This window comes from Phoxinus phoxinus (genome assembly GCF_949152265.1).
Source record: "Phoxinus phoxinus genome assembly, chromosome: 2".
NCBI lineage: Eukaryota > Metazoa > Chordata > Actinopteri > Cypriniformes > Leuciscidae > Phoxinus > Phoxinus phoxinus.
Genome location: NC_136877.1, coordinates 45046028 through 45060390, shown reverse-complemented (window position 1 = coordinate 45060390; position 14363 = coordinate 45046028). Strand labels below are relative to the sequence as shown.

The following is a 14363-nucleotide window of genomic DNA, read 5'->3' as shown; positions in this document are numbered from 1 at the left end:
TGCATATGTAATTAATTAGTATTTCTTACAGGAACAACTGAAAAGTGTGACCTTATTTTTTTTTAGTTCATTAATTTCTTAAGAATTTAGGAAGCCACATTACCGTTCTATTGTTTCAGAAAACAATTATAGAAGAACACTGTGACTAATGAAAGGAGGTCAAAATTGTTTAGTATGATATTTTTTCTCTTTTTGTGAAGAGAAAGATTTCCTACAACTTCTGAAAGCGAGCGGCAGTGTTTTACTGTAGCATAAGAAGTAAGTGTCACTTCAACGTCAGTGAACCAGGGGTGTTTAGGGTTTCTGACAGGCCAACATTAGGTTTATTTAAAGGGGTGGTTGATTATGATTTTACTTTTCTAACTTTAGTTAGTGTGTATTGTTGCTGTTTGAGCATAAACAACATCTGCAAAGTTACAACGCTCAAAGTTCAAAGCAAAGGAAGATATTTGCTTTTAAAGAAATAGTTTTTTAAGGACTACAACAAACGGCTGGTAGGGACTACACGACATTCCTCCCGGGTTAGTGACATCACCAACCCTAAAATTTGCATAAACCCCGCCCCCGGAACACGATTTATATTGTCATGACAGAATATGCTAATCAATGACTATAGAAGATACTACACAAACTATTTCAATTCAGCGACTAACCATTCAGAAATGTCCTGTTGCTTTCTACATGTTGTCACTTCTTGAGTCTCTCCACATTGTCTGAATGCGGTTTGAACATAAAAGGCTAAAAGCTGTTGAAGCTCCGCCTTCTGTGCCCGGGAGCAGCAGCTCATTTGCATTTAAAGGGACAGACACAAAACGGTGCGTTTTTGCTCACCCTCAAAAAGTGACATTTTTAAAATGCTATATAAAAATATCTGTGGGGTATTTTGAGCTAAAACTTCACACACACACTCTGGGGACATCAAAGACTTATATTACATCTTGTGAAAAGGGCATTATACCAACCCTTTAACAACAGAAATAGAAAAAACAAATGTACAAATAAAACACTGCTTAGATAGGTAGACCATTAGACAGATTTCACAATAATGTGATTGTTGTGTGAGCAATATATAATTACTTTTAAGATTGACTGACTGACGGATGGACAGACAGACAGACAGACAGACAGATGACTCCCAGCTAACAAAATTATGTTCTGAGAACGTTGTGGGAACGTTGATTTGAAATGTTCTAAAAACGTTGAAATGTCCAGTTTGCTTAACGTTGCTGGAATGGTTTCTTAATGTTAGCAAAACATTGCTGGAACGTTAGCATAATGTTGCTGGAACGTTATCTTAAGGTTAGCATAATGTTGCTGGAACGTTAGCATAACGTTGCCGGAACGTTAGCATAACGTTGCTGGAACGTTAGCATAACGTTGCTGGAACATTAGCATAACGTTGCTGGAACATTATCTTAAGGTTAGCATAACGTTGCTGGAACATTAGCATAACGTTGCTGGAACATTATCTTAAGGTTAGCATAACGTTGCTGGAACGTTATATTAAGGTTAGCATAACATTGCTGGAATGTTAGCATAACGTTGCTGTAATGTTAGCATAATGTTGCTGGAACATTATCTTAAGGTTAGCATAACGTTGCTGGAATGTTATATTAAGGTTAGCATAACGTTGCTAGAATGTTAGCATAACGTTGCTGGAACATTCTTAAGGTTAGCATAACGTTCATGGAACGTTATTTTAAGGTTAGCATAACGTTCATGGAACGTTATCTTAAGGTTAGCATAATGTTGTCGGAACGTTCACATGACATTGCTGGAACATTGGCATAACGTTGATGGAACATTATCTTAAGGTAAGCATAACGTTCCTGCAACGTTTCCCCCCAAAATGTTATTAACAATACAACATTCAAAGAACATTAAAATGTCCACTGTCTGTCTTTCATGTGAAAATGTTATTTTAAGGTTAGAAAAACAATTCTGCACCATTCGTTCAACTTTATTTTTTTATTAAAACAACCATGTGAATTATAAGCGCATTTTTACATCACATCAAAAAGTAGAACATTTCATATGATTATCATACATTTTAAACGCTACATAATAGCTTAAAAAAAACAACTACAAATATTTTCATGTAAACATTTAAATGAAATGAAAACTGTGTTTAAGGGTTAGTTCACCAAAAAATTATGTCAGTAATTACTCATGTTATTCCAACCCCGTAAGACTTCCGTTCATCTTCAGAACACAAATTAAGATATTTTCGATGAAACCTGAGAGAACAGCACCAGTGATCGTTCCAATCACACAGAACAAGCAGTGATCTGCGTTTTATGTTGGCTGCTAGGCAAACACAGAAACAGCTGTCCTGTCAGTCTAGTAAACGTCAAATCAGCCTTTTATTAACTTTGTTTACTTTCTGTTAACATTACGATTCCTGAAGTCGTTAAGCTCCTGGTAACCCGCGAGAGCACCACAAGTTTATCCTCCATCATCACACTCTCCGGCGTTCAAAGCAACTGTAGCTTTCATCACTACAACGGAAGACCCGCCTCTCCATTCATTCAATTGGACAGTGGAAAAAACACTTTTACCGCTCGGAGTTGATTTTTTAGGCGCATAAACAGTAGAAATCAATTGAAAAAAGGCACCTCTCACTGCCAAAATCGCATTAGGTGTGATCGGCCCCTAAATCAGCTAAAAATAACGCATTTATCGATTACATTGTTTCGCCACAAGGTGGCAACAAGTGACAAAATATATTTGTTATTGAATCATTTATTAAAGAGAATGTAGTAGTATGATGCTTTTGAAATAAGTCAGAAAGGCGTTTACTGTTCTCTTCTCAGGCGCTCGTGTTCTCAGCGCCGCCCGTCAAAATAAAAGTACCGCTTCCAAAACGTCGGCCAATCAGAAAAACTAATCGGCCAACGCCGATATTTGAAAAATGCCTTATATCGGCCGATATATCAGCCTGGGCGATATATCGGTCGACCACTAATCGTCCCAGCCCTAGAGTTCACGAGATCAGCGAGAACTGAGAAGATGACGCAGATGGGTCTCGATGTAGTGCGGCACTTTTGTTAACTCACTCAAGAGGCCCACAAAAATGATTGTCGTTGCTTGATAAACTTAAGGTTGAGCCACTGTAGTCACTTGGACTATTTTAACATGTCTTTACTAACTTTCTGGGCCGGCAGAATGAAATTGCCTAGAAGCCTATGGAGGAGTGAGCCAGCTCTCATATTTCATCAAAATATCTTAATTTGTGTTCTGAAGATGAACGGAAGTCTTAAAGGGATAGTTCACACAAAAATGAAAACTCTGTCAGTAATTACTCACCCTCATGTTGTTTCAACCCCGTAAGACTTTCCTTCATCTTCGGAACACAAATTAAGATATTTTTGATGAAATCTGAGCGCTGTCTCACTCCTCCATAGGCTTCTTGAGGGATTGAAACTTGCCGGCCCAGAATAGTTATTAAAGGTGCAATGTGTAATATTTCTGAGGATCTATTGACAGAATTGCAATATAAGATCCATAACTATGTTTTCAGTGGTGTATAAAGACCTTACTTAATGAACCGTTATGTTTTGAGTCATTTATATCTACATAACCGCAGGCACCCCCTTCTATGAAGCTCGACATATTGTGACGTCATGTTTCTCCCGTAGCCGACAGCGAACAAACAGCGCTACAGAGCGTTTCGTCACTAACTTGAATGAGAAGCTGCAGAAAACACATATTGTTTAGGACAAGAGCCGACGGAGGGTAAATCTAAAAATCACGGGTCAACATCGGTGTGGCTTTTCACTGATGGAAGGGAAAAGCTTTCACTGAGGGAAAAAGGCTTTCAAAGCGACGCCGAAGTTGCCTGTTTTCTGCTGGATAGGTAAGGTATTCCAACTTTAACATTGCAAATGAAAACTGTTGTTTCATAATGTTAGCATTACCTAGAAGCTAGCCATAGACACCGTGTGAAGTGACTTTTCCCTTGTCAGTGGTGTAAAATATGTAGGTATATTGTTTCATGTAACTTAGTTATTCTCCCTCCCTGTGTTATGGCTTTGCTATGTGGGGATAAATGTGCTGGTTACGTTCGTGAGACAATCAGCTGATTAGTACTATTGACTGTAAAACACTAACATTAGTCTACAGCATAACAGTTCATACTAGCCAGCTAAACTAATCTGTTAGAAAATTTTTGTAGTTGGATAGTTTCATGTGGTTCTTCTCCCTCGCTGTGTTGTGGGTTTGCTATGTGGGGAGAAATGTGCTGGTTACGTCGGCCACCGTAGCTTCTCCTTCCAGTTTGAGAAGGGAGGGATAGGCCGTAAGTGACTGGCTGTTTGCAATTCGCAAACCTCACCACTAGATGCCTCTAAAAATCACACACTGCACCTTTAAAGACATCGTTAAAATAGTCCAAGTGACTACAGTGGCTCAACCATATGTTTATCAAGCGACGAGAACACTTTTTGTGCGAAAAAACAAACAAAACTAATGACTTTATTCCACTATTCATTATGTTCTCCGTGGGCCTAAGTGTGTTTACGTAGTATAACTGCACATAGTATATCTGTGTTGCACGTCACCACGTAGGCTCACCATTGGCCGACGCTGGTCATGTGTGTGATGCGTGTGACCTATGGAGGAGTGAGACAGCTGTCAGATTTCAGATTTTCCCCGAAGTCTTACGGGGTTGGAACGACATGAAGGTGAGTAATTACTGACAGAATATTCATTTTTGGGTGAACTATCCCTTAAATATAAGTAGTGTGGGTGTGCCAAACTAGCACTGTGGTCCAGTCTGTGGTCCAGCCTCTTCATGCCCCGTCTGTGGATAAAAAACAGATTGACTGATGTTACTAAAAATTGGTGAATTATTATTTCATAAACATTTGATAATAACAGTGTGGCTACTCCATAAATGTTAACCCTAAAGTTATTTAGACTGTCCTTTGAGTACTATAAATTTATATTAGTTTTTTTCCAACTGCAAACACATGTTTTCAAAACGATGTCACCCTTTTTCAAAACTCTACACACAATTCCCAAAACTGCACACACAAAATGCCTCACATCTCCTTCAAAATGTAACACTGCATTCAAAATGCCATAACCACATGACAGAATGAAGCATTTGCATCAAATGGCAAACACTTCTTTCATAATAGTAAATTTTTGGATATACCATGTAAACACTGTTGTTCTATATCTAAAGCACTCTGGTCTTTCATAGGCTTATATCTACACTTCAATACAATGTTCTACAGTGACAGTAATCTGCTGAGAGCGGGAACAAGTACACTAAACACCAATGCAATGTAGAAACATAACATGTTTTTTAGGCCAAACATTACTGTTGTATACAGTAGCATACAACACAACCATAAACATATGTAAACCAAAAGTATATTCTTTAGAATACAGTAAAGAACACAATTGTGTGTGTGGGGTCTCTGTCCATTGATGGCATCAATAGTTCAAAACAGGTAATCTGACCTTTGACCTATATGTGATTGGTTAGTGATCAGTAAAGCAAAGTGTTTTCACATGTGAGGAGTGTTTTTTTTCTCATGCAACAGTACATTCCACAACAACATGCTGGCACGCTGACAACATTTTCGTCTTCGAGCATAGTACGTGGATAGTTTCTCTCACCTTAGAGCTCCAATTCAGAGGTCAATGCATCCAACGGTTGTCCTGTAATGGGATGTCTGTTTGGTATGCTTTGGCCTTGAGGGGGAAGAACTAGTAGAAGCTTGATGCTCCGCATCCGCCAGTTCAGACGCCCGTCCCATTGGAAGTCTCTGTGGGAAAAAAACTGTAAACCACACAAGATTAAAATGTAGCTTACAAATGTTATACAATGGAAAGGTTTAATAACACATTGTAAAGGATTAGCTACACCTAAAAAATTAATGAACTTCGATCATTGAGGGGAAAATAAGATAATGTGCATCAAAATTCTGTGTAACTTTACCTGCTAAACTTTTCTAATTTGTACTAATTTGCCATACTATGGAAGTAGTAATATAATACTTTCATTGTATGACAATAGCAGCATTGAGAAAGGTCTTCTTTGAAGCTATTATAATAAAATTATAAAAATGTATAAACCAGGGCTTGGCATTAACGTTAACCCTGGTCTTGTACTTGTCCTTTGGACAAATAAATCGTTCATTCACTTGTAAAAAAACAAAAAGTAGCTTGTCAATGAATATATAAATTTTTTGAAGTAAGGTTATTCATCTGTGTGTAACGTGTGTGTGTGTGTGTGCGCGCGCGCGCTGTATGCTTAACGTTAAATTAAAAGAGCACATTAATATGAAAACGGTGATTCAACTGACTTGGAATTAACGTTAACTTATTACCTGTGAATTAAGCGGTTGCGTGACATTCATGTTAATACTAGGCATAAATGGCATTATAAAACCCCAATTTGCCCTCCTGTAGGGCATTCCGTCATGTGAAAACTACGAAATAACCGTCCAGTGAATACTTTTAAGTTAATTAATTTTAAGATAATTTAGTTTACTTCCATTCACATTGAAAAATTGCCACCAAAACCTTTACAAAATCGCTAATCAAGATTACAAGCCTAAAGCCTAAACTTAAGTTACAGCTAAAGTCTAACAGTTGAGATGCTAACGGACTTTTCCCGAAGACACTAAACCATTTCTATAAAGTAAATATTCAACGGAAGCGTGTTATTTACATGAAAGAATGTGTCAGAAACATTTTTATGTACTATTTGTGTAATTTTGGGGACTAAACTTACCTGAAATTAGCGAAACCAACAGTGAGAGACAGAGTTGCTGCTTGTCGTCAGTTGAGCTCCCCGCCCGTTTCCATGGTAACTCCAGTTCAAATCTGGTTCAAACGCAACTCGAATGTTCAGTGCGCGCGCAAATTAAAATACGTAGAAGTCACGCAGCATTTACATGAAAGAAGAAATGATGGAGGGAATTATTTGATAATAAGATAAAATATCATGAAATGTGAGGTTAACATTAAGTGTATAGACTCGTGGCCATCACCAAACTGTAAACGGAATAAGAATATGAAGCATTGAGTGTAAAACAATGTTTACAAAGTCATTTATAATAGGTTATAATAGGCTATAATATAATGTAATATAGTCTATAATATTATATAGCTTTATATAAATGGTTAACGTGGTGTATAAATAAAATTGCTAAACATTTATTAAAAAACTAAACATGATAAGGCATGGATATATTTTATGAAATATACACAATATGTACACAATTTACAGATGAAACATGAGGAACGATTTAAAAGGTTTATGTTCAATGTATTTTTTAAATAATATATGTTCAAAATGTATTTCAATATATTTAACAGAGCTTCACATAATGTGAATAGCATATCTATAAATTACAGGAAGGTCTGTCTGTCTGTGTCTGTCTGTCTGTCTGTCTGTCTGTCTGTATACTGTTAACCACATATCTCTCGAACCGTTAGTCCAATGGATTTCAAACTTGACAGGTTTCTTGCTACGGGCACGAGTAAGTGCAGTGTCAAGTTTGACGTTGTTTGGATAATAAATGCAAAAGATATCGCTAAATATATTGGCAAAAGAAGGTAATTGTTTAAAAATAAACATTCTGACATAAACACTCTGTCAGCTAAACATTTAGTCAGCTACACTGTTTACTTCTGAATATTGTATTTTATTCACAGCTTTTCTCGGAGTTCACTGTGTAGCCTGCTCCCTGAATCGTGTAGTTAAATTTTCCATATTTATTGTATGTCATTATGTCAGTATCAGTATTTGCTTTCATGCACAAATAAAAATGTCACTGAACTTTTGCTGTGTGATTGTAATGAGCCTAACCCTAACCCTAACCCTAACCCTAACCCTAACCCTAACCCTAACAGGCACTTTGCCATCAATTACCTATTCGCACACTGTTTGCTCAAGCGTAGCGTTTTCTCTGAGTTACTGTGTGTAGCCTGCTGCCTGATTCATCACGCTTATTCATTTGTGGATGTTAACTGAATCTGTAAGTCAGCTATGCTGTTTACATCTGAATATTATATGTACTTCTCTGGTGCGCTTAATGTTATCGCTACTGTGTAATAGTAGCTTATGCTATTAACCAACAAAACATATAATATTCAATGCGTTCACAATCTCTTTCACAGGCATCATTTGTAGCCTATACACAAACTGTTTTTGCTCAAGCGTATAGCGTTTTCTCTGAGTTCACTGTGTAGCCTGCTCCCTCAATCGTATAGTTCAATTTTCCACATTTATTTTATGTAATTATTTCAGGATCAGTATTTGCTTTCTACCATACACAAATAAAGATGTCACCGAACTTTTGCTGTGTAATTGTAACAATGAGCACTCAAACACACCAAAACAACAATTACTAAAAACACACACAAAAATTTATTTTGCAGAGGCATTTTGCACTAGTTAATATACAATTATTTATAGCGCTATAAGTGCTGGTTTATTGGGGTGGTGTTATAAACTACTGTGATGTTTAAAATGTTTATATGGATATATAGTCATACAAATCTAGTGATTGTAAACTAATGTTAAGAAGCACACATTTGTTAAGTGTAGCCTACTTAACATTATGAGAATGTTCAGCAAATAACATGTTCCCAGAACGCTGTATGACAGCCTAAATATAACATTCATAAAATACTAATAACATTATAAGGACGTTCGGAGAACGTTGTTCTAAGAACGTTTTCAATTAACGTTATGAGAACGTTCATCAATCACAAAATAACGTCAAAAAGACGTTCCAAGAACATTGTTCCAAGAACGTTTTATATCAACGTTATGAGAACTTTCATCAAACACAAATAACGTCGAAAAGACGTTCCAAGAACGTTGTTCTAAGAATGTTTTATATCAACGTTATGAGAACTTTCATCAATCACAAATAACGTCGAAAAGACGTTCCAAGAAAGTTGTTCTAAGAACGTTTTATATCAACGTTATGAGAACTTTCATCAATCACAAATAACGTCAAAAAGACGTTCCAAGAACGTTGTTCTAAGAACGTTTTCTATCAACGTTATGAGAACGTTCATCAATCACGTAATAACGTCAAAAAGACGTTCCAAGAACGTTGTTCCAAGAACGTTTTATATCAACATTATGAGAACTTTCATCAATCACAAATAACGTCAAAAAGACGTTCCAAGAACGTTGTTCTAAGAACGTTTTCTATCAACGTTATGAGAACTTTCATCAATCACAAATAACGTCAAAAAGACGTTCCAAGAACGTTGTTCTAAGAACGTTTTCTATCAACGTTATGAGAACTTTCATCAATCACAAATAACGTCAAAAAGACGTTCCAAGAACTTTGGTTTTAGAACGTTTTCTATCAACGTTATGAGAACGTTCATCAATCACGAAATAACGTCAAAAAGACGTTCCAAGAACGTTGTTCCAAGAACGTTTTATATCAACGTTATGAGAACGTTCATCAATCACAGATAAAGTCAAAAAGATGTTCCAAGAACGTTGTTCCAAGAACGTTTTATATCAACGTTATGAGAACTTTGATCAATCACAAATAACGTCAAAAAGACGTTCCGAGAACTTTGGTTTTAGAACGTTTTCTATCAACGTTATGAGAACGTTCATCAATCACAAAATAACGTCAAAAAGACGTTCCAAGAACGTTGTTCCAAGAACGTTTTATATCAATGTTATGAGAACGTTCATCAATCACAAATAACGTCAAAAAGACGTTCCGAGAACTTTGGTTTTAGAACGTTTTCTATCAACGTTATGAGAACGTTCATCAATCACGAAATAACGTCAAAAAGACGTTCCAAGAACGTTGTTCCAAGAACGTTTTATATCAATGTTATGAGAACGTTCATCAATCACAAATAACGTCAAAAAGACGTTCCGAGAACTTTGGTTTTAGAACGTTTTCTATCAACGTTATGAGAACGTTCATCAATCACAAATAACGTCAAAAAGACGTTCCGAGAACTTTGGTTTTAGAACGTTTTCTATCAACGTTATGAGAACGTTCATCAATCACAAAATAACGTCAAAAAGACGTTCCAAGAACGTTGTTCCAAGAACGTTTTATATCAATGTTATGAGAACGTTCATCAATCACAAATAACGTCAAAAAGACGTTCCGAGAACTTTGGTTTTAGAACGTTTTCTATCAACGTTATGAGAACGTTCATCAATCACAAATAACGTCAAAAAGACGTTCCGAGAACTTTGGTTTTAGAACGTTTTCTATCAACGTTATGAGAACGTTCATCAATCACGAAATAACGTCAAAAAGACGTTCCAAGAACGTTGTTCCAAGAACGTTTTATATCAATGTTATGAGAACGTTCATCAATCACAAATAACGTCAAAAAGACGTTCCGAGAACTTTGGTTTTAGAACGTTTTCTATCAACGTTATGAGAACGTTCATCAATCACGAAATAACGTCAAAAAGACGTTCCAAGAACGTTGTTCCAAGAACGTTTTATATCAATGTTATGAGAACGTTCATCAATCACAAATAACGTCAAAAAGACGTTCCAAGAACGTTGTTCCAAGAACGTTTTCTATCAACGTTATGAGAACTTTCATCAATCACGAAATAACGTCAAAAAGACGTTCCAAGAACGTTGTTCCAAGAACGTTTTATATCAATGTTATGAGAACGTTCATCAATCACAAATAACGTCAAAAAGACGTTCCGAGAACTTTGGTTTTAGAACGTTTTCTATCAACGTTATGAGAACGTTCATCAATCACGAAATAACGTCAAAAAGATGTTCCAAGAACGTTGTTCCAAGAACGTTTTCAATCAACGTTATGAGAACGTTCATCAATCCCAAATAACGTCAAAAAGACGTTCCAAGAACGTTGTTCTAAGAACGTTTTCTCTCAACGTTATGAGAACGTTAATAACGTTATATGAACGTTCCAAAAACATAATTTTAATAACGTTTTGTACTAACATTTACACAACTTTTAAAGAACGTTAGTGAATGTTCTGGGAACGTTCCCTGTTAGCTGGGCTGGCACTCACACAAGCTTTGTGAAAACAGAGAAGACTTGTCGGTACAGCAGCACAAATGAGCATCATCCCCCATAAGAACACAATGGCCCATCATGACAAAGTAGTTATGTGTGTGCATGAGTTAGTGGATACAAAAAGACAGCATATGGTAAACTTGTTACCTGTCCTTTCACAGGAAGTGAGCTCGTGACCACTCTCATGAACAGGGTGACGCTCCCTATTGAGCTGTTAAACTTCTGCTCTAAAGACCAGCGGCCAAGCCGGTTCAAACAAACAGAGCAATATTTTAAGAGGATAGGATAGAGAAAGTATTGTAACAGACAAATATCAGCCTTTACAGAAATTATGTTTTTTTGTTTTACTGTTTTCTGGGCATAACCAGTGGTTTAAAGTATTGTAAACGTTACTGTAAAATGAGTTACTGTACAGTAAGTATCTTTTTGGCTACTTTGTAGTTTTACTGAGCAACGATATTAACTTTTACTCTCTACTCTACTACATTTTTGAATAAGTATATACTCCAATACATTTGTGATGAGTATCATAAATATCATATAATAAAGGCTAGATATCTCGTCTGCGCTGCTGGCCAATGGAGGTCGACGTCCGCACACGGCGGCCATCTTGCCACAGGGGGCTCGCTCACTCGTAACATTGTGTTTTAATGGTGCATGTACTTTTTAAATAACCATACCTTGCTCAATTTTCTACCGATTTTCAAACGGTTTGGTTTGTTATAAACGTCAGAGATGTAGTTATGACACTGCGTACTTATGAATAATTACAATATTATATATTTCAACATGTTCAAGCATCCAGAATTATAGCCATGTTAATTAACGTTTGTAAGAAACCAAACCGTTTATAAATCCGTCAAGATTTTTTCAAGTATTTGTGTTCGTGCAGATCACTCACCTTACAGAAAGCTTGCCTGTGACAAGATGGCCGCCGGTGATGACGTTAGAGACTCCGCCGTAAGACATCTAGCCTTTATTATGTATATCTATGATGAGTATGGCACCTAACTTTTTCTGCAGCAGTTTATTTCTTCTACAAAAGAAGTGATATCGCCATCTACAGGGCACAGAAGATACTATATCTTATGCATTTCACCCAAACTTGTCAATAAAGCTACTTTACGTGAATGTGAGTGCATTAGCAGGTAGTTGCTGAATCGCAGTTGTTTCCTTTTGTATTTCACAATGGTGTTCATCATTTATATTGAAGAGACCATTTTGAAGGATATTGGTTTGTAACTGGTAATGGAGCCATTTTCTGTGTAAGGTGTGAGTCATTTACTCAAGTATGGTTTTCAGGTACTCTTTACACCTCTGGGCATAGCCTAGATCATTTTCTAGCTAACTGCTTTCTAAAATAGCACTAGTGCACAGTGATTCATTTATAATAAGTCTCCTTTTGGCTGCATGTAAGTGTCAGACCGATCCAGCTTCATTTGCATCCACTTTTCGCACCTGATTGCTGATTGGACGACGAGAGGCAGCTGTAATGTGCAATCCAGTCTCAGGAGCGTTTGAATGCAAACGCATTTATGAGACTTTTCTCCAGTTGGACTTCATTGTAAAATGTTACACGTCAACCTTCCTCACCTCTAATCAGTATTTTTTTTGAACATCACACTCACACACATACTGTGTGAAGACTACAAACCGCACAATCAGGCCGGCCATGAGTGGCCATGGCAATTATGTTGATAACAATTACTTTGCGTGTCTGGGATACTTCATGCCCTGGAACATGCACAAGTGGATCATTTGTGTGGGCATATCAGGGCATAGACAAACACAGTGGAGGCCACAGTGTTTGCAGATAAACAACAATAACCACAAACCACTTGCATTCATGCTGGAGCCCAATGACAATTTAAAACACGATGAATTGAGATTACGGTCTCTGCTCTTTTGGATTTACCACAATGACTGAAGTCACGCATCTCAAGGTTAATTCTTGTTGGTAAAACAGAGCAAAGTCTTGACACCCCCCAACCAAACATTTTTTTTTTTTTTGGAATTAGAAAATTAATTTTTTAATTATTTGGGATCTAGATGGCTTGAAAGAGGGGCCAAGAGGGGCAAAGAAAAATATTTTGCTCACCAACATAAAACAATACAGTAATACTGTGAAATATTATTACAATTTAAAATAACTGTTTATAATTTAATATATTTTAAAATGAAATGTATCCCTGTGATTCAAAGCTGAATTTTCAGCATCATTACTCCAGTCTTCAGTGTCACATGATCCTTCAGAAATCATTCTAATATGTTGATTTGATGCTTAAGAAAGATTTCTTATATCAATGATGAAAACAGTTATGCTGCTTCATATTTTAGTGGAATCCATGCTTTTCAGTGTTTTTTGATGAATAGAAAGTTCAAAAGAACAGTATTTATTACATAACATGTCTTTACTGCCACTTTTGACCAAATTATTGTCCTTGCTAAAAAGTAATAATTGATATCAATAATATAATAATTATTATTATGTATAGTATATACATGTATAGCATTTATCTCTACAATTATTTTAATGCCAATAATTGTATTTATTATTTGCTAAATGAAGACTACAGAATTACATGACTACTAAGCAAAACTTATTCACCAGTTGCATGAAAAAAAACTATTTAAATTGTAAAGTAGAATTGTAATAGTAAATCGTCTTGAAAATATCACAATGCAATTTACCTAAATGGTACTAAAAATAGATTTAATTTATGCAAATCGAGGACATCAGAACAATCTATTAACGAACACACGATGTAAACCTTATTAGCTTGGCTAATGAATATTAATTAGGTGATTGTTGGTTGAACGGAAGGTAAGTGGTCTATAGCCATATAGATCATCTACCGCATGAACACTGATTCAATCTCATGCCGAAGTGACAATGGACGGCGTAATAATGGTTGATTCAAAATATCATGTGTCAGCATTTTGATTTTAGGGGGAAATATGACCCTTTGTGCAACATTCTTTTGTGAGAAATGTGATTTCACATATTGATTTGATTGAATTTCCATGTCATGTCTTGACAGCTTAAGACCATTTGAAATGCACTGCATAACGCATATGGCCTAAAGTGACAATTAATCAGATATTTAAAACTTTCCCTGACTCTCATTTAGATTTTACTATACACGTTTGTCCTGTTGCACGTTCCCTCTATGAGTTCCCATCCTAAGGGGGTATTGTGTTACTGTCTTGCGAGGAGAATTTTGTCAGTATAACTTGTGCGCTTGTGTGCTCAGCGTCTCTGGAGGACGGTGGAATTAGACCTTCCACATTCAGCCTTCCTGATTTACCCTTCACCTCACAGTGTCCGCAGTTACTGT

The 14363-nt window shown here is 36.4% G+C and overlaps 1 long non-coding RNA gene across 1 annotated transcript; it reads right to left on the bottom strand.

Moving 5' to 3' along the window:
* Positions 1 to 4651: 4651 nt before the first annotated feature.
* LOC306992465 lies at positions 4652 to 7016 on the bottom strand. Its single transcript, XR_013796290.1, has 3 exons — positions 6749 to 7016; positions 5629 to 5791; positions 4652 to 4801 (listed from the first exon to the last, which is right to left on the bottom strand). It is a non-coding gene; the product is annotated as an uncharacterized lncRNA (long non-coding RNA).
* Between the last annotated feature and the right edge of the window lie 7347 nt (positions 7017 to 14363).